General features: G+C 42.5%; 1 long non-coding RNA gene across 1 annotated transcript; it reads right to left on the bottom strand.

Annotated features, from left to right (window-relative positions):
• Positions 1 to 494: 494 nt before the first annotated feature.
• LOC309446555 lies at positions 495 to 21,024 on the bottom strand. The gene is made up of 5 exons (XR_014185471.1): positions 20,617 to 21,024; positions 4,597 to 4,642; positions 4,343 to 4,504; positions 2,655 to 2,754; positions 495 to 982 (listed from the first exon to the last, which is right to left on the bottom strand). It is a non-coding gene; the product is annotated as an uncharacterized lncRNA (long non-coding RNA).
• Between the last annotated feature and the right edge of the window lie 1,420 nt (positions 21,025 to 22,444).

Raw genomic sequence — 22,444 nt, forward strand, 5'->3', positions numbered from 1 at the left:
ACATAGCAAACCATCTGGAAATTTTCCAAGACCTTCTTTCATTTTGCAAATATTTTTGCAAACCTCGAAAAAAGTTCAAAGATAAAGGTTTTGCCACCTGGTATTTCTGGTTTGCTGCAACAAATCCAGCAACGCTGAAGCTCAGTTTTAGTGAACTTCAGGCATCAAAACTTCACGTGTCACTGACGTTGAACTAATGGTTATCTAAATAAATCTGGAACAACTGGGGAGGGAAGAATTGCACAGAAACTTAACTCAGATCCCCTTGTTCCCTCCTTATCTAGAATCTCAGTGGTAGATTGCAGAATTTTAGAAAGAAAGAAGGAAAGGAATTGAATTTCCTCTGCAGCCAAACTAAATCATGTAAAAAGCCTCTAACAAAAAGTTCTAAGCTTTTCCCAGTGAACCTGAATGGACAAGTTCACCTGTATTTCTCATTCCTTTTGATTCTTCTCTTTCCCTCAACACACAGAAAAGATAGCACACACTCTTCAGACAGTCTAATATTTTTTTAATCAAAAGGAAATTAAAGAAGAGGCAATGATGTACATTCCTTCTGGGGAAAGTAGAAGCCTCATTCCTATCCTGTCTTAAAATAGCCTGATTGAACTACAATATTTGCATTACAATTCTGGGTCAGCTGCACCATGGGATTACGCGTGCAGATCAGAGCCTTGTTTAGTTTTTATTTTCAGCTGTGTAGATTTTTCACATTATATCCATTCTGCTGCACATTCCTCCTGATGTTACACATCGACGCAGTTTGGAACAATTGGAGAGATTTACTCCCTGGATATTTGGAGGAGGAAACAAGGCCTACGGCAGTTTTATTCATTGGAAGTGGAAATCTTTGCTGCAGAGGATCAGGTGTCAAAGTAGACAAAAGAGCCTTTGATTCTTTTCAAGCACTGATTCAGATTCTGATATTCTCTACTTCTGTATCGAATCGTAGCATTCTCCATTACAGGACTCTGGATTTTACCTGCAGTATATAAAATAAGAACTAAGCAATGCTTATGAAGTGTCATCTGGGAAAATGCCTTCCCTGTCAGCTACAGCTGAACAAACGTCTCCTGCAGCTCCGCAGAAGTTTCCAATTAATTCCACTTTCTTCACATACTGTATGTCAAATTCTTCAACGTATTTTTATCAGAATAATTTGCAAATTTATTAGCTGGATAATTCTTCCATCTTCTGACAGGCCTTGGTGGACAGTTCATATATACAGCTGAGGCTGGATTAGTTATTACATAGATCAGGTACTGTTGCGTTTCTCTTTTGGCAGCGGTGACTAATGCACGGATCTCGCAAAGACCCATACGCATAGAGCTGCATTTCATACTCACCTCTCTTGAGCAGTTTGTGTGTAAGAAGCCGAGCACTTGATCACAAAGGGGATTTTTAAGTATTAATTAAAGCTATTTAAAAACATTTGTGAAAGGCGCTGCAAGAATATGAAATATTACTTGCCTTGTACTGAAATAGTGAACAAATCCATGCAATCACAAAAATTAGCCTCTGAAGAGACTATCTGGTTCCTAATCCTAATCAGTGCAGCAATTAGTGTATTCTAAGAACGTTATTCAGTCTTAGTGACTGTACTACTATTTCTTAGAAATGTGCTCCTCTGTACGGTGACTCATGGTCAAGAACAAATTTCACCATCTCATTTTACCTTGAGAAATAATGCTGCTTCATATCATCTTTAATAGTTTTTCTCCAGAGTTTTTCTTTTGGGTTTTATGCTGCATGTTCCAGGTTTTATTTTGCAACCCAACAGCATTTGTGACTTTCTGAAACATTTTAGATTATCAGACCATTTCTCGCTTGCATTTCTCTTCCAAGCAGTACATAAAACACTCTTTCGATTTGCTTTCATGAATCAAATCTCCAGATACTTCATCCTCTGAGTTGATGCAGATATGAATTTCCCCTAGTTTGTAAAAATCCTTCTTATACTAGAACTTGTACATAAACTACAATGCGTACATTTTAGGGAGGAAATCACTGGGTAGGATCTGACTGGTGCAAACAAAAAAGAATACAATCTTTTTCCAGAAGAAGTCAACGTTCTTGACTCTGTACCACTGAAAAAGAGGTTTTATTTTTATTACATACTCTATCCTTTCCATATTGCTATAATTTCAAACTGAACCTGCTGGTGTTCTCATTTTCCTGTTTTGAGAAGTGAAAATACTAGGATTTATTTTGATCGCAAATATCTTTCCATTTATCAACATAAAAATGGTCTAGTGGAAGGTGTCCCTGCCCACGGCAGGGGCTGGAACCAGACGATGTTGAAGGTCCCTTCCAACCCAAACCATTCTATGATTCCATCGTTACCAATATACTGATACATAGGAACCTCACTCACTCATTTCTATACTAGTGTGATGTGTCACGCAAGAAAAGAGGCCACTACTCCAGTTTCACATCTGTAGAAGACATTTGATTTTCTATAACACGAAATTCTGATTAAGAAGCCAGAACACGACTTACATTCAAACATGACATACACCAAATTGATTAGAAGCTGGCTGTAGGCCTTGAAATTTAACAATTTGAAAAGAGCTCTGATTTTCATCATTTACTATATCTAAATATGTGGCAAAACAAATTAAGGCCTTAGTACAAACTTGGCTCATTTTCCTTACCTGTCACTTATGTCTGCTCTGAACTCCAGTGTTCGCCCCTTCTCCCCCTGCTTGCCTTGAGTCTTTGCGTTAAGTGTCTTCTGGATATATAATATATATACTACAAGAACAAAAAAGATCAGTTTGGGTTTTTTTTAGAGCTACCTACACATGTACACAAAACAACTCTCTTTTCCACCTCCCTTTCCCTCTGTTTCTCTCCCACTCGCACATGCAGCTGAGACCCGAGATGGAAAAGTCACAGTTACGTCCTCAGCAGAAAACAGTAACAGCATTTCATGTATATTAATGAAGATGCGTTAAACATCCTTCACTGTGACTGAGCAAAACCGTGTTTGCAACCTGTAAGTTACTGAGAGGGGGAGAGAAAGAGAGAGAGAAAGAATAATATTATAGACATAAACACTGCAACCATCTGAACAAGCCAAGGGCAACACACAGATTTTTCACTTCCCTCACGCAAGCATCTGTAATGGGGAGAACATATCACAAGTCTCATCAGGTTCTACATGCTGACTATGAATATGATACTCTTGAGTACCTTTTTATGGTTTAATTTTGTTTAATGTTATTGTTGCGAATACCCACTTAGAAGCGTGGAATTAAAATGGTTTTTGTTACTCCTGTGCTATTTTTCTGTTTGGCAGACTGATTATTTAGTCTTCGTTTCTAATGGGACTAGAAAGGAATATGATGTGCATATTTTTGTGCACAAGCTTTTTCCTTGGCACCCCAGTTCTGCATCACCCAAGGTGGTTTAGTAGTTAACTTTCACTCCCTCTGCTGGCTCTCAGGCATCGGAGCACAAGGTATTATTTTGTTTAGGTCCTACAAAAATGACATGTGTTTACTATTATTTTTATACGCAAATAATGGTAGCATTTAAAGGAAATTCCTGACACATTAAAACAGTTCTGGATACAGTGTGTTTATGCATTTTGCAAGTTCATTGGATGTTTTAGTCTCCGTGGGCCACCCAGGTCACTCCTCAGGGGTCCTACCCAGCCGTGCAGACAAAGTCCAGCAACCCAACCAAGTCAACACCTGAATGTATTTGTTGCCAGTCTCCAATTTGAAGTCATAGTGAGAATCTTACACCAGACTTTTGCAAGAAAGAGAGTATGTTTGACATGGCTATCGCCAAGACTATGAAGATCCCGTAGAGAAAATCAGCACCAGTTACAATATTAAAGAGATAAATATGAAAGACGGATGACGAGCAAACCAACAGTGTGCAGAAGGAGGAGACCAGTTAATCCCCTGAATAGCAAGGGGAGCTCAAACTGAAAGATTCTGTCATGCAGGCCTACAAAAAAACGCTGCCAACAGCAAATATGATTCCTAGTGATAATAGGGCCCTCTTATCCCATCATTCATGGCTCTTTTTTCTGTAATAATTGTGGAATTAGTGCATATAAAGCCAAGGACACTCTCAACCATTTTGCAGCATTATGCAAGAGCAACCTCACTATCTGCATCTAAAATACAAAGGTCTTTTTCAACCTTACAGCTGACCCTTCTGCTCTTCCATCATCACCGTTGACACAGCAGACAAGTTGAACTATCTTAACTGTACCTCCCTAACTCAGCAATAATTGCTGACAAGTATCTCTCTGCTTTCAAAACAAGCTGAATGCTGGGATTTCTGCAAAATAATGTGTGGAGCGGCCAAAGGATCCTGTACTCACCCTGAATCTGTCTGAGAAGAGTCTAGTTTTATTTTTCCTGTTCTTCATGATCCTCCAATTCCTCTCGGGCTGCCTGCGTAGGAGTCTGGGAATCTGCCGACGTGACTATGCACTGATCTTCCATGTCACAGTACGTCATCTTGTATTGAAACCTTCCAAAAACTGTGAAGACATCGACAGCCCTCAGAGTATGTCAGGTCATTATCAGCAACACCAAAATAAGAGACTTTAGACCAAGAGATCGGAGTACCAACCTGTTACAATGTTCTCTCAGTACCTATGGCAAACCGTACAGACAACCTGGTGGATAAAAGAGAAGAGAAAGCTCAAAATGAATCAATTAACACCTTCTCATCGTTTAAAACTCACATCTGTTCCTCCTAGGTGGTCTGTTTCCAAATGGCAGTACGAAGAGTCGTTGCAAGTAAAAATTGTTATGTCACACTGAAAGAGCCAGCGACAGCACTCAATAACAGAAAAGCTTCCAGAAGCTGCAGAACCCAAGTGCCGTAACATGATGTCTAGAGGCAAAGGTGGTGACAATGACAAATAGACCAGAGTAAAACCCAGTGCTGACACATGTACATCTTCAAGGACTGCATGAAGCATTACTGAATGATTGCAGAGAGATATAAAATTTAAAAGAAATTATTTTAAGAAGCATTTTAATTTTTTTTTTCAGCTCATTAACAGATACCACCAGAACTCGGCTCTTCCTCAGGATTGCTGAGGTGTTTCTGGGACGTGAAGAAAACAAACACAATTTGACTACAGGTTTCTCAATGATAATCTGAAAGACATCCACGTTCAGTGAACTTCTTCATACATGTGGGCATGTTCTGAAAATGACCCTTATCGTTCATCCCTGGTTTGAGTGGCTCTAGAGGAGAGACATGCATGCAACAAGAGTGTGGTTTAGGAATGTCACTGACTTCCTAATATTAACGTCACCTGGCAGGTCGGTGTCCACCAGCTGCAGCGGCTGCTGCTACGAGGTGACCTGCTGTGGAAGTAACACAATCCCTGCAGAAATGCACAGCCCGGCTGAGAAAGTCATTAGAGACAGAGAACCGCGACTACCAAAAACCCAGGAGCTTTTCCTTTAATGTATTAAATGAAGCCCCCTTGAGGCAAAAGGATTATTGAAGTACCTCCCAGATGAACCAAATGTCACATGGGACCCTACAGGTATGTAAATAGGTAGAATAGGTCATATATTCTTCAGACCCTTGGGTCTATGACACTGACAAGCAAGCACTGGGAAATAAATTGTAGCTAAAAGGAAGTACAAATAATTGCACCCCTTATTTACATAGTAATTTTAGTTGACTGCAACTCAAACTACCTGGCATATTCTGGCAATCTAACACATTTGCACGGATGGTGCTTCAGTGAAGATTACTGCCACAGTCCCAAGTGTTGGCAGAAAGTTTGAGAAAGACTTGCTCAGCATTTACCTTGGCTTCACAGGATCCATACAGAGCATGTGCCAATATGGGAACAGGCCAAATGTGTCATCTGAGCAGTTTAGAAACAGCCCTTTCTAAGTTTCAGACATTTCAAACTCACCGAGTCGTGCTTTGGACTCCAGGATGGAGCAAGAGCTCTCTATTTGGGTCTAAATGGACAGATACACAAGAATAAGAAAGATGCACAAGAATAAACTTTCCTGGCCATCTCTCACTCTGCCTATGGTAGAAATCGGGCAGAACAAATGATGCGCTGCCACCATAAACCCAGGACTTTTCCCAAGGGTATAGCCAAGTATAAAATCATGGATTCATAACCAGGAAGAGCCTTGTCATGCAGTCCTTTCACCTGCTCTGCAGCAAGATCCCCTTCCTCTTTCCATCAGCCTTTTATGTACTTGAAGACTAATATCAGGTCCCTTTTATAGTTGGATAAAGAATCATATTTCTGCTTTTGCTTCAGAAAAAGGACCAACACTATTTGCAGAGCCTCTCTCAAGTTATTAGTTTCCGCTAGTGATCCCAACATTCAGGTACCTTCTCCTTGTCTCACCCCGGAGCACACTCTATCAGTTCAAGACCATGAAGATCTCCACAAATCTTGCCAAATCGAATTCCCCGCAGGACTGCAGGAGGCCTTGCTGGGAAACTGGAAGGAACTGACACCTCTCAGGCCCAAGAAGCAAATTGACCATTATATTAATAATATAATAGATTATTATATTAATACTTCACTGAGTTTGATTCCAGGGAATCAAAGCACTGCAGCTTTGATACCTACTGTTTCAGCTGTTCTCAGTTGCCTGCCGAAGCGCAAGGTAGTTGGAAACTTTGTGGTGGCTGGGACACAGGTTTTATGTGCTCCAGAATTCTGTAGTTTGCTGCAAATAAACTGGACATGCATAAACGGACAGATCCTCTCTCTTCTCTTCGATGGAAAAGGTCATTTACCACAGTCCTTGTGAAGACTCAGGAGGCCACTCTCAGATCTATGGTACCGTATAAAGTCCACTGAGAAGATAACACATGGACAGCTGAAAAACACCTTCTTAGTGCCGAGCTCCATTTATTCAGGCATTCCAGTCACTGCATATTGCAGCTTCATTCTAGCAGAACTAACTCCAATGAGGAAGAGATTTCAGTTAATAATTCTGCTTTTTCAATATTGCATTTGTGCTGAAAAGAAGTGTAAGGGTTTTTTTCTGATGTAGGTATAAACCATAATCGGAACACTCAATAATACCATAGGCCTCACAAATCAGAAATGAGAAACAGGACTGCAGTGACTGGTTTGGTCCATAATTTCAGCTGAAAAGACACATACATTTTTAAGGACCAAATCACAGTGTCTCAAAAAAAGAGTCCAAATCCGCATTTTCAGACTAGATGCTCTGTTCTAGGACTTCAACGGTTTGAATCAGAATTCTTAATGTGAATTCTTCCAAACCTTAGAATTACTGAAATAGATATCTAATTTTTTTAGACCCACACCAGAGTAACAAAGGGTTAATATTTAAAGGTTTAAGGGTTTAACCAAGTAATCAGTACAACGTTGGTATTCTCAACCTGAGAGAAAATTCAGGCAGGGATTACCTCCTGCAATCTGCTCAAAATAAATTCAAAACGGCAGTAATCTTGAGGAGATAAAACCAGCCTTGTTTCTCCGCAGCGATCCTGGAACAGCAGCAGAGTGTCGGAGCGCGGTGGAAGGGACATCAGTACATTAGTGCTCCATCACCTCCGCTGCCAACGCCAACCATTACTTACCCAGAGTGCTCTCCAGACGGGCCCTTCGGGGCCAGCATACCCATCGCTTTCTGAAGGGTAGTTGGGAGGATTCTTCCCCTTTTTGTTGGCCAGTCCCCTGGGTTTCCAAACCTCATGTATTATGGATAGGATCTTAATGGAAGCTGGCTGCGTAAGCACTGCTTGCTGAATCTCCCAGCTCAGGACAGCCACTGCTGCTCCGTGCTTTCTGCTTCTCTTTCCACCCTGTGTATGCCAATTAGACTCTAATTTGATTTGTTTTCATCTGTATGAACTGCATTAAAACCCAATTCTGCTTATTACCAACAGCTTTCTTTGTACGAAACTGCTTTGCCTCTAAGGCTTCTCCCAGATTCAGAGGCAAACAACCTGCAATTACCTGACATGACGCCAGCCCGTGCCACCCGGACTGTCCCCCGCTTGGTACTGAGGGACTGTCACCTCCTTGCCACTTAGCAACCTGCCACCACGTTGTGCATCTTTGCCCTGCCTGATCAAAAATGACAATTCTTGCACATAAATGCCCTTGAATTACATCTCTGTATTGTAACACAACACCAGCATATTCTCTGTAGTGCTGGTCACACAGACATTTGCTCTAACAGAGGTCTCTGCAAATGCACCGGTGATTTAACTTGAGACAGAAACTTGCTTATAAAATATTTGTCAGAATCAACAGGCAATTAATATCAAATAACCTCTTAATGAAGAGACTCCCAGATTATAATGGAGCTTTGTAGTTATGTCCTAAGCTTCTTTAGCTAAGAAATCCGGGATATTTTATGAAGGTTATGGAACCTCGCTGTTTTTACAGACACAGACGGATGCGAATGGGTTCGTGTCTCCTCTTACAGAAAAGAAAGGGGAAAAACAGAAATATTTTTATTCTGGAAGAAAAACATTTTTCTGTTTTCTAAGAATCCTTGGAAAAGAAAATAAATAGCTTCAAGGCTCTCTTTTTCACATCTTTTCCTGCTGATGATTATAGCTGTCAAAACCAGAAATCTGTTTGTTCAGAAAATTATGTCAGTGTAGCCTGATAACAGACAACAAAATTGTCTCCCCTCCATGACCAGAGGATGTACTCCTTTCTCCTTGCTGGTTAGCCATCCCTGTTCATTACTACAAGTGGATACGAAAAAAACCTTTTCTATTAAAAGGCAGCACAATTTACAAACAATTGGAAACAGAAGGTACTTCAGATTTGGAGGAGACTCAACAATGACAGAACCATCTTTGAAATCAGGCAGCTTGAGTAACACTTGAACTCTAGTCCACTGGTGCTGGGGTTGTTTCAGAGACGAGGACTGACGCAGACACGAACATTTCTCTCCCCAAAGAGGCTCTGGTGGGAACAGGCTGATTCCCTATTGACGCTGGAAGAACCAGGGGCTTCAGACAATGAGCTCAGATGGAAGTGGTTTTGTTGACTTATTACCTGCTGCAATACTATTTGTAATAATCTTGGCACAGTAATGTATACACAAAAAAGCATAATGTGATGATTTCCTTCTCCTCACGAGTTCTCACCTGAAGGTTTCTACATGGAGGGATTTCCCTTTCAATCACCCCCGTATAGGGCCAGCAGCAGAAATATTTGAGGCTGTTACAAAGAAATGATATCCAGCCTTTCCTGAGCTGCTCCGGTTCTACTGTTTGGAACCCACCCACAAAGAAGGAACAGAGTCGGACCAGAATGACTAGGAAGCCACAACAGAGATATAGAAAGCAATTAAAACTTCTTTTTACACTTAGAAATAGTGAACTCTTTGGAACAAGAATACATCTGGCTATTTTAAGAATTGTAGCAGGCCTTTGCTGAGCTATACAAATGAGCAGCATTTATATATAAAACAGCTCACAATAAATATGGTGTTTTATAAAGTACGCATATAAAATGGTAGCACAATGAACTGTAAAAACAGACAATAAATCATATTTTTCATTCAACCCTGGCCACTTCACCTGTGTTCTGTACACTCTCCAGGGACTTATCCTGTTCCAGACTCTAGGAACAGTCTGAAAAACAGTTGTTACTTAAAATATAGAATGGGAAAAACTGCCAGAAGACTGTTTTCCTTTCCTTTCTCTTCCTCTAGTTACACAGGTTCAAAGTGCAAGATGGATAGTAGTCGCTCTTGTATTAATGTTAAGTTTAAAGGTCTATTGCTTTAATTCTCAAGGGCTGGATATGGATCCTGTATATTAGCTGGCCCGGTGGTGACAAGTCCATGGAAAGGCATAATTCCTGAGACATGAGAAAAAAAGCAATCCCAGAGCACTTCCTTTCAGCCAGTGGTTCTAGCGAAACAAAACTTCCTGTTCCCATCATGACTGAGAATCTCAGCTCTGTTCTTTCCACCGACGAACAACGAAACTCCGTTCTAAGTGTGGCTGCAGCCTCTGGGCATTGGCAAAGTTCAGCTGAGTTCAGAAGAGGGTAGGAAGGGTATTTACTTTGGGGAAATCCTGAATAAAAATAACACGCTTGTGTGCTCTGTAACACACGTACAGGGAGCTCAACACATCTGGGATGGGCAAGATCTTCTCCGCTGCTTGTGGCAGTACCCGCTGTCCTGACCAGGCTGCTGGGCTGCTCAAAATCCAGGTGAATGGATAAAATCCTCAAATACCATCCAAATAAGACACTTTTGGAGGGGAAGAAAAAAAAGTCATAGCCAAGATGATACATGTACATAGTTGTCTTAAGATAGGGAGATAACACTATTTACTCTTTAGCTTAGGCAAGGCCAAATACAGGAGTCTGGTTTTCCTTAGAGTAACAGAATTTTTCTTTCTTATTTCCCTTCACTGGCCACCACTGTTTCTCCCCTAAAGCTTTCAGCACTTCAAGACCTTATATCCTCAAGGATATGTACGACATAGACTTACTGCTGTAATAATATAACGTAGACATCATATATATAATATGACATAGACTTACTGCTGTAATAACTCCCCGGGTGAATGTTTTGACGTTGAATAAGCACATCCATATGGTAAGATACCCCGGGATTGCTAAAGCACTGGAATTGCACCTCTATGGGGAGGTAGGTCAGTAGAAATTTCTGTGTGGATGAGGCTGGGAAGATGAGATCCATCACCCAGCCTAACAAAAGCACAGGTAACTCACTCTTCTCTCTAGATCTGGCAGCAAAAGCAGGATTTCTGGGTTCAGTTCCTCAAAAAAATGTTAAGGAGCATAATGGCCTCCTGGGCTACACCCATGACCACCAACAACAAAGAGTCAAGTGATTTCTAATGAACTCTAAACTACTGGTTCTCAGGTCTGATGAATTTTGAGATGGCATCCTTATGATCAAACACAAAGGCACTTTTGAAAGCATGTAAACAAAGATACTTTTTAGCACTTCTGTGCATTATTATTCCCTGGCATCATGAGTGGGTGACACTGGAATGAAGAGGTTGACAGAAGAAAAGAGCCAGATAGCAGAGTTTGCAATGATTTAGGAAGTTCTGTGGGCACACAAGGCAAACAGTAATGTCAAGCAGATGGCGAAAAACAGGAACCAATGCAGAAAGAAGAAAAAAAAGTTGCTTGAGCAACACACACACATTTATAAGGTCTCATTGGTGAACCAGGACAATGAGTCTTTTGTCCAAGGGAAATAAATTATACAACATAAAGCCGTATCACTCTGCACACAAAGCTGCATTAAATGAATTGACTGATTAATAAATCAGATGTCAAGAGCTACAAAATACTGTCCAGGAACTCTTACTGCTGTATCCTTCATATGTGTGCACATAAATGACACACTATTGTTTTAAGTGGTTACAATTGTATCTTATCATGGGTGAACATCATAAGCCCTTTACAGCAACAAGCCAGCGCAGAGCCCTTTTTTAGCCTAAACGTTAAAGAGTCTTTGCTTTTGGAACAGGACAGTTCAAATTCTATCTCCAGTTAACCACAAAGCCCAAAGTGACTATAAAATGCAGTAGTGACATCTGTACAGTTTCAGAGGCCGCAGATTGTTTCCATATTCTAATTACTACATCTCCTTACAATGAAGAAAAATCACTTCTTTTTTTGAGCCACAGATGTGAAAGGAAGATCTTGTGGTTCAAGTAAAGGATTCACAGAATCTTGAGGCCTAGATTTCTTTTCTCCTTTCAACTCTGTTGCAGCCTTCCAGTGCAATAACACTCACTTTCTTCCACTGAGTCTTGGAAGACTTAACAAATCTGTGTTGATAAAGCGTTTTGAGGTCTTAATTTAAATGCCTCATACTGTCACAAAATACATAAAATACCCTACCAGCAGAATTTTTATTATCACAGATTAGAACGTTTGAAAAGAGAAGATACTAAATTTATTCTGTATGGCTGATTTTTTGTGTTAACTTTATCTTTAGAACACTAGACAATTAGGGGATACTGTACAGTATTTGCATTTCCAAAAATGTAATCTGTGATTAAATCATGGTTATGTGAAAGATGTCTGTACAGGAGAACGTTCAACTCATGCAGTTCTGCTCATTTTCCAGCCTAAGTGTGCTCATTTGGCTGGGACAGAGTTAATTTTCCCAGGCAGCTGGGAGGGTACACAGCCAGGACAGCTGACCCCAGTGGCCAAGGGGATATTCCACACCATCATGCTCCCTATAGAACCAGGGAGCTGGCCGGGGAGGAGCTCACTGATGCCCAGGTGTTTGTTTTCTTGGACCGGTGGTGCACTGCAGTCATGTTTGAGCAAAGTGTGGTCCGGGTCTCTGATCTTCTGGGACCAGCTGTATGGGACCACTGTTTGCGATCGTCTTCTGGGTGGGTGAGCGACTGCATTGTGTATCCCTTGCTTTGTACATTCCTTAACTGCTATTATTGCTGTTGTTACCTCTATTTGCTGTTCTGTTAAACTGTTCTTATTCCAACTCACCAGTTTTACCTTTTGTGTTCTGATTCTCCTTCCCATCCCACCAAGGGCAGTGGTAGGGAGGGGTGAGCAGGCGACACATGGTCCTAGTTGCTGGCTGGGGCTAAACCACGACACTAAAGCATCCAAGAAGCATTGAAATTACAAACACTGGCTCAGCCAGGAAATAAATACCACCCACACCCAATCACCCACACCATGATGGGGTTTCAACCCAGTGCCACGTACTACTAATGTATTTAAATTTACACTCAGCAAGAAACTGGGTGCCTGATATTGACAGGAAACTGTGAATCTTTCCCAACATTTATAGACTGTGGCATCTTCTTTGGAAACACAGAGTTTCATGTGAACACTTAAGCAACAGCTGGCATGATAAGGCATGCATACTGGGGTCCAAAAATATGCACTGTGGGTGCGGTATGAAGAACAAGGTCAGGAGACATGTGCCTTCAAGCCTAGGTGCTAGCTGGGAAGTCCTCTCACGGTGCAGGAGAACTTACCCGGTGAGACCCAGTGCGGCAGCACTCTTTTAAAAGGGTTTTCCACACCACACGACTTTTGAAGTCACTGACGGACTGCCAAAGAAGTTAAAGAGATTTACTTACATAGAATTTTTTAAAGCCACAATATCACTGGGTTTGAACCTCCCACTGAACCTCTAGAGGCAGAATATCTAAAAATGCTACGAAAAAAAACCTCTTTTGATTTTTGGTGAAACATAAGCAAATTAATTCAGAGGATGCTCCATACGCACTCCTTTTCAACCTGTCCCATATAACGCAGGAGCTCTGCAGACCTGCCGCAGCTCCTGCGACCCACCCGTTGGAAATGTGGGTATTTTCCTGTTCCAAAAATTCAGATTCATTGTGTCTTGGTGGGGGATCTCCAAAGCGTGAGTCACCTCACTGAGCTGCCACTTTTGGCCAAACTAACTTGTCTAACTTGTTTTTGACAGCAACAGATGCAAAATCAGAACTCTGGGGTTTCCGTCCCTGTTCAAGCTACAGTTATCCATTCTCTCTCTCAAATTGAGCTTGCATTGACGTTTTGCAATACACGGTTAACTGCAAAGTGAATGATATTACGGTGGTGACACCGGATCTTTGCAATCGAACTCTCCAGTATAAACAAAAATGCAGAAATTAATCCCCTGGCTCCTGAGCATTAGTTGTTCCTGAAAAGAGCAAATGCAGAATTGCTTTGCTTATGGTCAAAAACGAATACTGCGAGGAAGTGACCGGAGGGCATTTTAGATTTCATGTTAAAGAAACAAAGCACAAATTGACTTTTTATAAAGGTCAAGTGAAAAATTGGATATCTGAAGGCTGCAGAGAATTTCTACTCTGTGTTCAGTTTTGTTTACATTAAAACAAAAAAAGGAGAAAAATATTGTCATGTCCAGCTTAACAGATGATCTGGCTTGGGACAAAGAAAAAAGTGACCCTGTTTGCAAGAATGTCTGGAATTGCAAATAATCCTGGTTATAGTAACGTTCCTCGATGGAAGCTATTATGTTGCTCTTTCACAAACCATTACAACAGTAACAAAACCTATCCAGTTTGGTTCATACATAACCTGAAGGTTCCAGCATCTGCCATGGGTTTGTGAATTATGTGCTGAAATGGGTATTTAAGATAGATAATTCATCCTCTAGCATAAAAACACATAATGTAACAAATAATACCCATACTGAAAATTGTATTTTACATCCCTTTCACAGTGACTAAACTATGTCCAATGTGAACTGACCCAACAGCTTTGCGGGAATTAAAATAAATAAATAAAGAATCCTGCGTCTGATGTTTTAACCTGAACCAGTTTTAATCATTATGCACCGGGTGACTTTCATCCTACGGTGTGCTTTGTTCACGCCGTTGCCGGATTCATTGCTGTCTCGGTACACTGTGGTTCACCTCCTACATGTGAGATGAACACGAAAGCCAAGGACAGCACAGCCTGTGGAAAGGGAAGCAAGAGGGCAGCCCTGGGGAAAGGGCAGCAGCACTGATGGGAACAACACAAATCTGCATGATCAGAAACACGCAGACAGAACAGCTTTTGCTGCTTCTTCCCCTACAACCTCGCAGTCCTTTTCTGCCACAGACACTGCAAATTCCGTGTGTTCGCTGGGGAAGGAGGTTACTCCCTTGTCAGAGATCACAAGCATATTTCACACAGGGCTGAACAAGCTCTTCAGAATAGAAGCCACTGCCCCCAAATGTTCATCTCTCTCCAACTGTACACAAGCCCTTCTTTCCAGCCCCCTTTAAATTTTCTGGTCAGGGAGATCGGGGTTGTTGGGTCTTTAATCTCCTCCTCACAGTTTCACATACAAACCCTGGCTTCAATATTTGGATCCATTTCCTGCCTCTTTTTTTTTTTTTTTTTTAAATACTCTTTTGAAGCCAAGTTGCTGAGTGAATCGTAGAGGGAGAGAATTCCAAGAGCGTTAGCTTCTCTGCTGTTCCCAGGGCAGGTCGGGGCCAAAATAAACCCCCACTGTGCCAGCAGCAGTTACTTACAGTCAAAGCCCACAGCAGCTTCCCAGCCCGAGCCATCTCCCGTTTCCCTTTGCAGATAAAGCCTCTTCGGGGATTTCTCACCCCGTCTCCAACCGCACCAGCTTCCCATGTGCTCCAAAATAAAGAAACAAAAAGCAAATTGTGAGAAGGTAAATATTCTGTCTTGGATCCAGAAAGTCTTTGCCCAGAACATCTCCTGCTTCGTTCCAAAACTTTTCCATTCCCACCCTCATTTGTACTGCTCAAGAAAGGGTTTGTTCCTGCTTCCAGAAACTAATGGTTTACGTTGTGCCTTCCCCTCCACCACTTCTGTTCACAGGGAGAACTTGGAAGCCTAAATCAAATTCCTGCTAAAGAACTCAAGGAACACATGGCCACCGCTTCACCGATCCGGGGATTTCGGTCAGACAGGACTGAAATTTGCCATGGGGGCAGAGAAGTGTCGGGAGGAGACGTGTCACCAACATCAGTCACTACACAAAATGGGCGGAATCATTTTTACCTCCCAGAAAGAGGCTTAATCTTAAAGCTTAAGTCACAGTAATAAACCCATTTCAATGGCTATTTGATCAAATTAAAAATTAGTCCAACTTTGAAGGTTTTTTATATCATTCTCTCAAAAATTTCAGAATAATTTTAAGAATTTTCACCGTGTTTACTCCATTCTTCTAACTAATTTAGGTGAATTTGCACCAGTTGCATTCACATTCATTTTACATAAGCATTTAAGCCACAAATTCTGGTGCATACCATGTTCGCAGGCTAAATTTCAAACATTTATGGGTAAAAGCCTGTGGGGGAAACCTTTGAGCATTTGATCAAACAGCAAACACAAACAATACCAAGACAATTACAATTTGTGTGATTGTAAAACATGGCATAAAACTGTCCATGAGCAAGTCTGAGAGATCCAACATTTCACATATTTCAGGGAAAAAAACAAAGAAAATAAAAACCCACCCTTGCTCATTCATAGTGCATAGACAACGAGTAAAACAAAGAAAACTGGGTATGTTAAAGGGGCAAATTACTCCCATAGTTGCCTCGTCATCTTCAGTTCAGAGGGTGGGAAAGCCCCACACTAATTTGCATTAGGTACGCTTGGAAAAATTCAGGAAAATAGTACTGACCAATCTATTCAGAAACACTATTTCCCCAGCTTTTTTTCAACATGTCTTCACACTGTGTGACCAATAATGCTCTAGATCCCTGTTTCCCCCCCTTATTTAAGAACCATCATTCAGACCACTTTGATTCTGAAACAGCATCACGGTCAACCGCAGGTTTTTACAACATTAAGGCATCAGCATTCTCTTCAGCATGACCATAAAAAACTGATAGTGGTTTTGATCATCCCGTTGTGAGCTAAAGCATCCAAGCCTGAAGAAGGCAGCAAAGCTCGAGTCCTCCTTCTCTCACACACATAGACTTTGTTGTAATTGGTTCTGGTCTCATCACAGCTCCTCCTTCATGCCTTCTTCTCTGTATTTATTTCTTAGCATGCCCAGCTCCAAATACTACTCACTGCAGCAAGTCCTACAGTTCACAAGGGCAGTAACAGTAGAAGTGACTTTTTCATTCAATAAAATTTGTAGCACATCACAGAAATTAGTCTTTTTCATCTGTTTGTTTGTTTTTCTCATGGTTGCAGTCCCCTTTTTTCTATTACCTCCTCTTCTCTATCTGCGTGACCCTGGCTTTTCATTTTCCTCATTTATGTCCCAGCTCTCTCTCCCTCCATCTCACAGCAGTGCCGGAGCACGCAGTAGGAATATGATGGATGATCACCTGTCACAGCTTGTTTATTATAATTCAGACAATCAATTACACATCCCTAATGCTGGTTGTCCTGCTGAAAATTTACATGCTCGGCACAGACCAATGTGAAAATGGAATCTCATTTGCCAAATGTCTTTCCGTGGGTACAGCATGATGATTACCGCCGGGTTGTTTCAACAGTTGTGTATGTCTGACGGTGTCATCACTTACAGCTTGCCACAGGTCACATTGCTCCAAGGCATTATTTATTGTGTTACGCAGGCGAAGGCTTTCAGAGGACAAAGATGTTGCTAAAGCCACAGTGCTCAAGGCAGGAGGGTAAAGCAGATCACAGAGCAGGTTCCAGCACCCACCACCTCTATTGTTTCCACTGGTGTGAATCCTCATACCCTCTCTACCTGCTTTTTATTTATGGACAACTGCCTTGTCCTAAAGGGCCCTGGCACTGGCAGGTGGGGGGAATGCTGTTCATGCAGTAAAATAATCCCAGGACAGGTAGTGCATTAAAGGATGAGTGTCAGGAGGATGGAGCCAGGCTCTTCTGATAGGACAAGGGGCAATGGGTGCAAACTGGAACACAGGAGGTTCCACTTTAATATGAGAAGAAACTTCTTCATGGTGAGGGTGGCAGAGCCTGGCCCAGGCTGCCCAGGGGGGTTGTGGAGTCTACTTCTGTGCAGACATTCCAACCCGCCTGGACACCTTCCTGTGTAACCTCATCTGGGTGTTCCTGCTCCATGGGGGGATTGCACTGGATGAGCTTTCCAGGTCCCTTCAACCCCCCACATTCTGGGATTCTGTGAAAAATGAGATAAAGGGGAAAGCAACAAGGGATTTAAGTATTTAGCTAAAACGCTAGGGAGCAGTAGGTGCTGAACCTGCTGGGAAAGGGTTAAGTGGATTTTAGTGACTGAGTAGTAGGGTTCATTCTTCCATGTAGATAGGAGGTGGGAGATCCTACAGAAAAAAAGGATGTAGAGCATGGACTGAGCGGCCCACCCTGGGCTGCAGATCAAATCCTGGATTTGAGCTGAAAGAGCCAGAACTTTAGGAAAAGGAGACTAACATTTAATGTGTTAACTGCGCTTATGAGCAGGTTTAAGAATACACAAGTTTCTGTAAGTGTAGGTTTTAGAAATCCTGTATGCGGGATGCTTCAACAACATGCCCAGCAATGCACAGAGACGCACATGCAAACATATATGAAATGTAAAGGAAGTTGCCTCTCCCTTAACAGGGGTGAAAGGCAAGGAAAGGAAAGGAAAGGAAAGGAAAGGACGACACCTTTCCTGACTAGGAGCCAAGTTTCTAACCTCTTCCTGTTAACTGGAGAGAACGACACGGGAACAGTCCCATTAAATACCTTGCTGACTTAGGCCTGCCATGCTCTCACCCTGAACTCAGCTGCACCCTCCGCCTTCCTGCTCAACCCAGACAGACTGGTTTGGGGCTTGGACCTCAACCGCCTGTGCTCTAAATCACCCGCGGACTAGTCATTCCTGGAATACTCAGGTGGTAAACAGAGAGTAAACTTACTACACCAATTTTCTAAATGTCAGCCTCAGTTGTGGAGGTGAACATCTTCAACAGAGTAGTTAATTTGCCAGATTAAATACTCAATGAAAATTAGTTTTAAGTATAAATGATTAATCTAAAGATCTGTGAGCACAAAAACATGAGCATAATGTGCAGAAAAGCCACGACGCTTATGACATATAAAATAAAAACCTGGATTAACCAAGTTTCTACTCCTTCAACAAACAGGACTTATCTTAAAGAGGTTGCTCAGAATAGTTATGAAGCCAGAGGACAGGCAGTGGGACTTCCAAGCAGTAAAATGGTGCAGCCCTGATGACACTTTTTAAGATCCTATGAGCCACCTACCAGGGTTTTCTCAGTCCAACGTGCACAGAGAAGAGGCTCTTTATACTCCCTCACAAAATAAGGGCAAATGAAAGTATTTAGCTTTCAGATGAGAGTCATGTTCATTGTATATGAGATGGCACTGCCTGTGACAGCAGAGGACGAGCTGATGAATTGGGAAGACCCTCTGAAACCTTGGTTCTTAACAATACCAGTTGTGTAGCCACGGGATAGGGCTCAGCAAGTCTGTGTGTAGCAGATCATGCTGGTTATTTATTCAGACATTCAAATGTGCCTCAGCAGCACTGTGAGAAGTAATACTGGTTACAAACCCCGCTGAGTCAACCCAAATTATGACAAAGCACTCACTCCCTCTGCACATATATATATAAATACACACAAGCATATACGCACATATGGATTGACTATGGTGGTTTGGATTTTAAATAACCAGTTTTTCAACAGAGGACTGGCACACTTAGTACTGAGGCTACATGTGCATCTAATTTCACAAATGATACAAGAGCACGTGAAAGGGTCCTTACGCACCAAAAGGCTTCCTGTGCTCCTGCGAGTTTTGTGGGAGTTGGCCCAAAAAAAAGACTCTGCTGAGGCGTAGGAAGGAAATGGAGCAATCAAGTGTGTAAAGAGTCACTGCTACCCACAGAGGCAAATGTTATTCTGAAGCTGGCTGAAGTGAATCATATTGAACCCTCAACCTCTTTTTTTTGCAACCTGCAAACCCTGATGAGCCTGTGCCTGGTTCTGGGGCAAGACAAGGGAAGAGACCCACCAGCCGCAGTGCCTGCATGGGGACACGCGACAGCCTTTCTGCGCCAAATTTGGAATTCTGTCTGTCCTGCCTGGACCGTGAGGTACACGTGGACTCTACAACAGGCAGAACGCCTAAAGACAAACAGCTACGCAGGTCAGGGGAGGCTCCCGTGCTCCCAGGGGAAAAGAAGAGTTTTCTCACCCTTCTGCATCAACTACAAACTCAGGCAGCTGCCATGAGACTCAATTCGAAACAGAGATGCTGCCAGAAAATCCAATCAATTAAAACTGTTACCCTGTGAAACAGTCAAATTCTCATGCTTACAAGGAAAGTTCCCTTCCTGCTGCCGCCAACAACCTCACTGCGACTGGAATTTTAGCACATTTATTACAGTGGACTCAAATAACACCAGAAAGTTCAATTCCTCCTCAATCTAACTGGTATTTTGCTATTCATGCAAGTCCCACTGTGTTTTACAAAACAAATTAATTTTTACATTTTTTTGTTACTTAATTGTAGCGTAGTACCAAAAAGTTCTCCATCAACTCAGTTTTTGCCTGTTAGACACTACACAATCACATGAAGAGGGACCGCATTTAAATCAAACAACTGTAGTCAAAACAGACATTGCAGACAAATGGCAGAAAACAGAGACAGGCAGAGAGAGTTTACTTGTCCAAGGTCAAAAGCAGAGCTGGTAATACAATCTTTCTATTCTTATTCCATTACTCAAACCACTAGGCAAAAGTGTCTTCCCAGCCTCCTCTCTCACCAGTTCTTATCCATCCTCTAAGCCCAGCCCAGCTCCGCAGCTGTAAACATCCTCCAAATCACTAACACATGTGGAGAGGCCAATGCTGCCCCATGCAAAGGCTACAACGAACCTGTCTGGAAAAGGTGACTCAAGATACTTATGAGACATCGCACATTGTCACAGGACTCAAGTATAAAAATGGCTCGGTTTGTTCTGTAAGGCTAATCCGGCGAGCACCGAATGCTCTCTGCTCCTTCTGAAAGAGGCTCTTGTTCCCTACAGCACCCCAGCCTTGGATCAGGTTCCTTCTCCACGATTCAGTACTTTGACAGACATTAACAACTTACGCACACAATGTATTTCTGAAATAAAGACCATGCATTTGCTCCGTTTTTGTGGGCATGCTCCCCAGAGCAAATGATTCATGTCACTTGAACTGAAACACCTCTATCCATGCGAAGGAGCATCTCTCTCTCTTCACGGGTTGCAGAAGCAGCAGAGGGGACCCACGGTTTTGCCCGCAGCATTCCGAGTCTTGCTTGAGCGCTCTTCTTGACTGCCAAGGCAGGAGATTTGCTGAGTCAGGCGGCTCCCCCAGCTGCTCACCGGAAACACAGCTGTTATGCAAAAATAACCATGAAGGCAAGGACTTGCACTTTTGTAGAGAAAACAAAAAAGAAAAACACATTGACCTGCAAGCTCAACAACAGAGTGCTGCGGCTATTGGATTAGATGCAATCCTACTCCATGCACGTCTCTGATTCTGGGCCACAGCCTGTGGTGAGCACTGCCCTGCTCTTTTTAGGCTGTGTCTGGATGACGGGACAGGAGCCAGAGCCATCTCCTCTCCTGATTCTGTGGATCCAAACTGGGAAACCTGAGCTCACTGTTTAATTAGGAAAGGATGGGGGAGGGTGTCGGGCAGGTGGACAGCTAATAAGCACAACCCCACAGTGCTGCCCATGGCCTGTATCAGGTTATGGAACAATATCAAACCAGCGCTGAGCAAGCTGCTGTTTCCTTGTGCCCATGTCCATGGCGTCCCCAGTTGTGCAGCGGCACCTGTTCCTCTGAATGTGGGCACAAGCTGTTCCCTCGGCGCTCCGGCACACACGAGTCACGACTCTCAGATTCAGCAGCTACTTGGATAATGCCCCAACTTCTTAAAGGGCTCCGGCTCCGCTGCTGCTGGGTAAATCAGTATCGCCCCGCGCAGAAACAGCTCCAGCAAAAGCTGAAGTCCAGGGGAAGAAAGAGAAAATGGGGAAGCTGAAAGCTCACAAGGACAAAAGGAATTGTCTTGTTTAGGTAACCTGAGTAAGAACTGCAAGGGTTTGTTCATCTTGAATGTGACCTGCAGCGAGACATCCGCAGTTTGGTTTCTACCTGACACCTACTAGATGCGCGAAACCCATGAAGCATTTTAGTGCTAGATCTGCAAAGCCACCACCCGAGCCCTGGGCACAGCACTCGCTTTGCCTCCAAACTGGCCCATTAAAGGTCAGTCCTGACCAACCTTAATCTCATTTCACCTCTCCCCAGTCACTGCGAGAAGTGAGTTGCTCTTTCCCTCACCATAAGGCCAGGCTGCTACCTGGGGAATTACACTTTGCAGCCTCCGTACCTTAATTAATTAACAGATTAATTCAGAGAGGCCCAAACTGACAGACAAATAACAACTGTCCTGCGACAAGCCCCAGAAAGCATCACATTAATGACCCCAGAAATCCAAGGGAAGAGGATAATTAAACACAGGCTGGGGAGGAGGGAGTAGACAGAGGGCAAAAGAAAAAGTTACAGTGGCCAGATCCAAAAAAGGCAGATAGCAGATATCCATTTGCATAATAATTCTGTGAACAACAGTGGGCGCCCAGAAATTCTATTTAAAGGCTGTAATATTAATTTAATGGGGAAAAAAATCTAATACAATTCCCACAGAATTTTTCAATTAAATTAATATGATGGGCTTTAATGGATATCTTAAGCAGAGAGTATGATTAACAGAAATACTGCATAAATTACACTTATATATTTTATTAAAACTGGCACATGGCCTTGCCATGCAGAGGACCTTATTCTAAACTCTGGCATCCAGTTGTTGTTGTACTTAAGAGAATTTCCCTGCTCAGAGATGAACCATTTCCTCTTGGGATTTTTGTCCCTCCCATAGTCTGGACTGGCAGGAATGTGATTCCAAAGAACCAGAAAGAACTGAAGATAGGAATTGTCTTGGGGTGTGGGGTTTTTTCCCCTGTTTGTACAGTATCTAGGGA

This window comes from Streptopelia decaocto (assembly GCF_964273445.1).
Source record: "Streptopelia decaocto genome assembly, chromosome: 15".
Taxonomy (NCBI): domain Eukaryota; kingdom Metazoa; phylum Chordata; class Aves; order Columbiformes; family Columbidae; genus Streptopelia; species Streptopelia decaocto.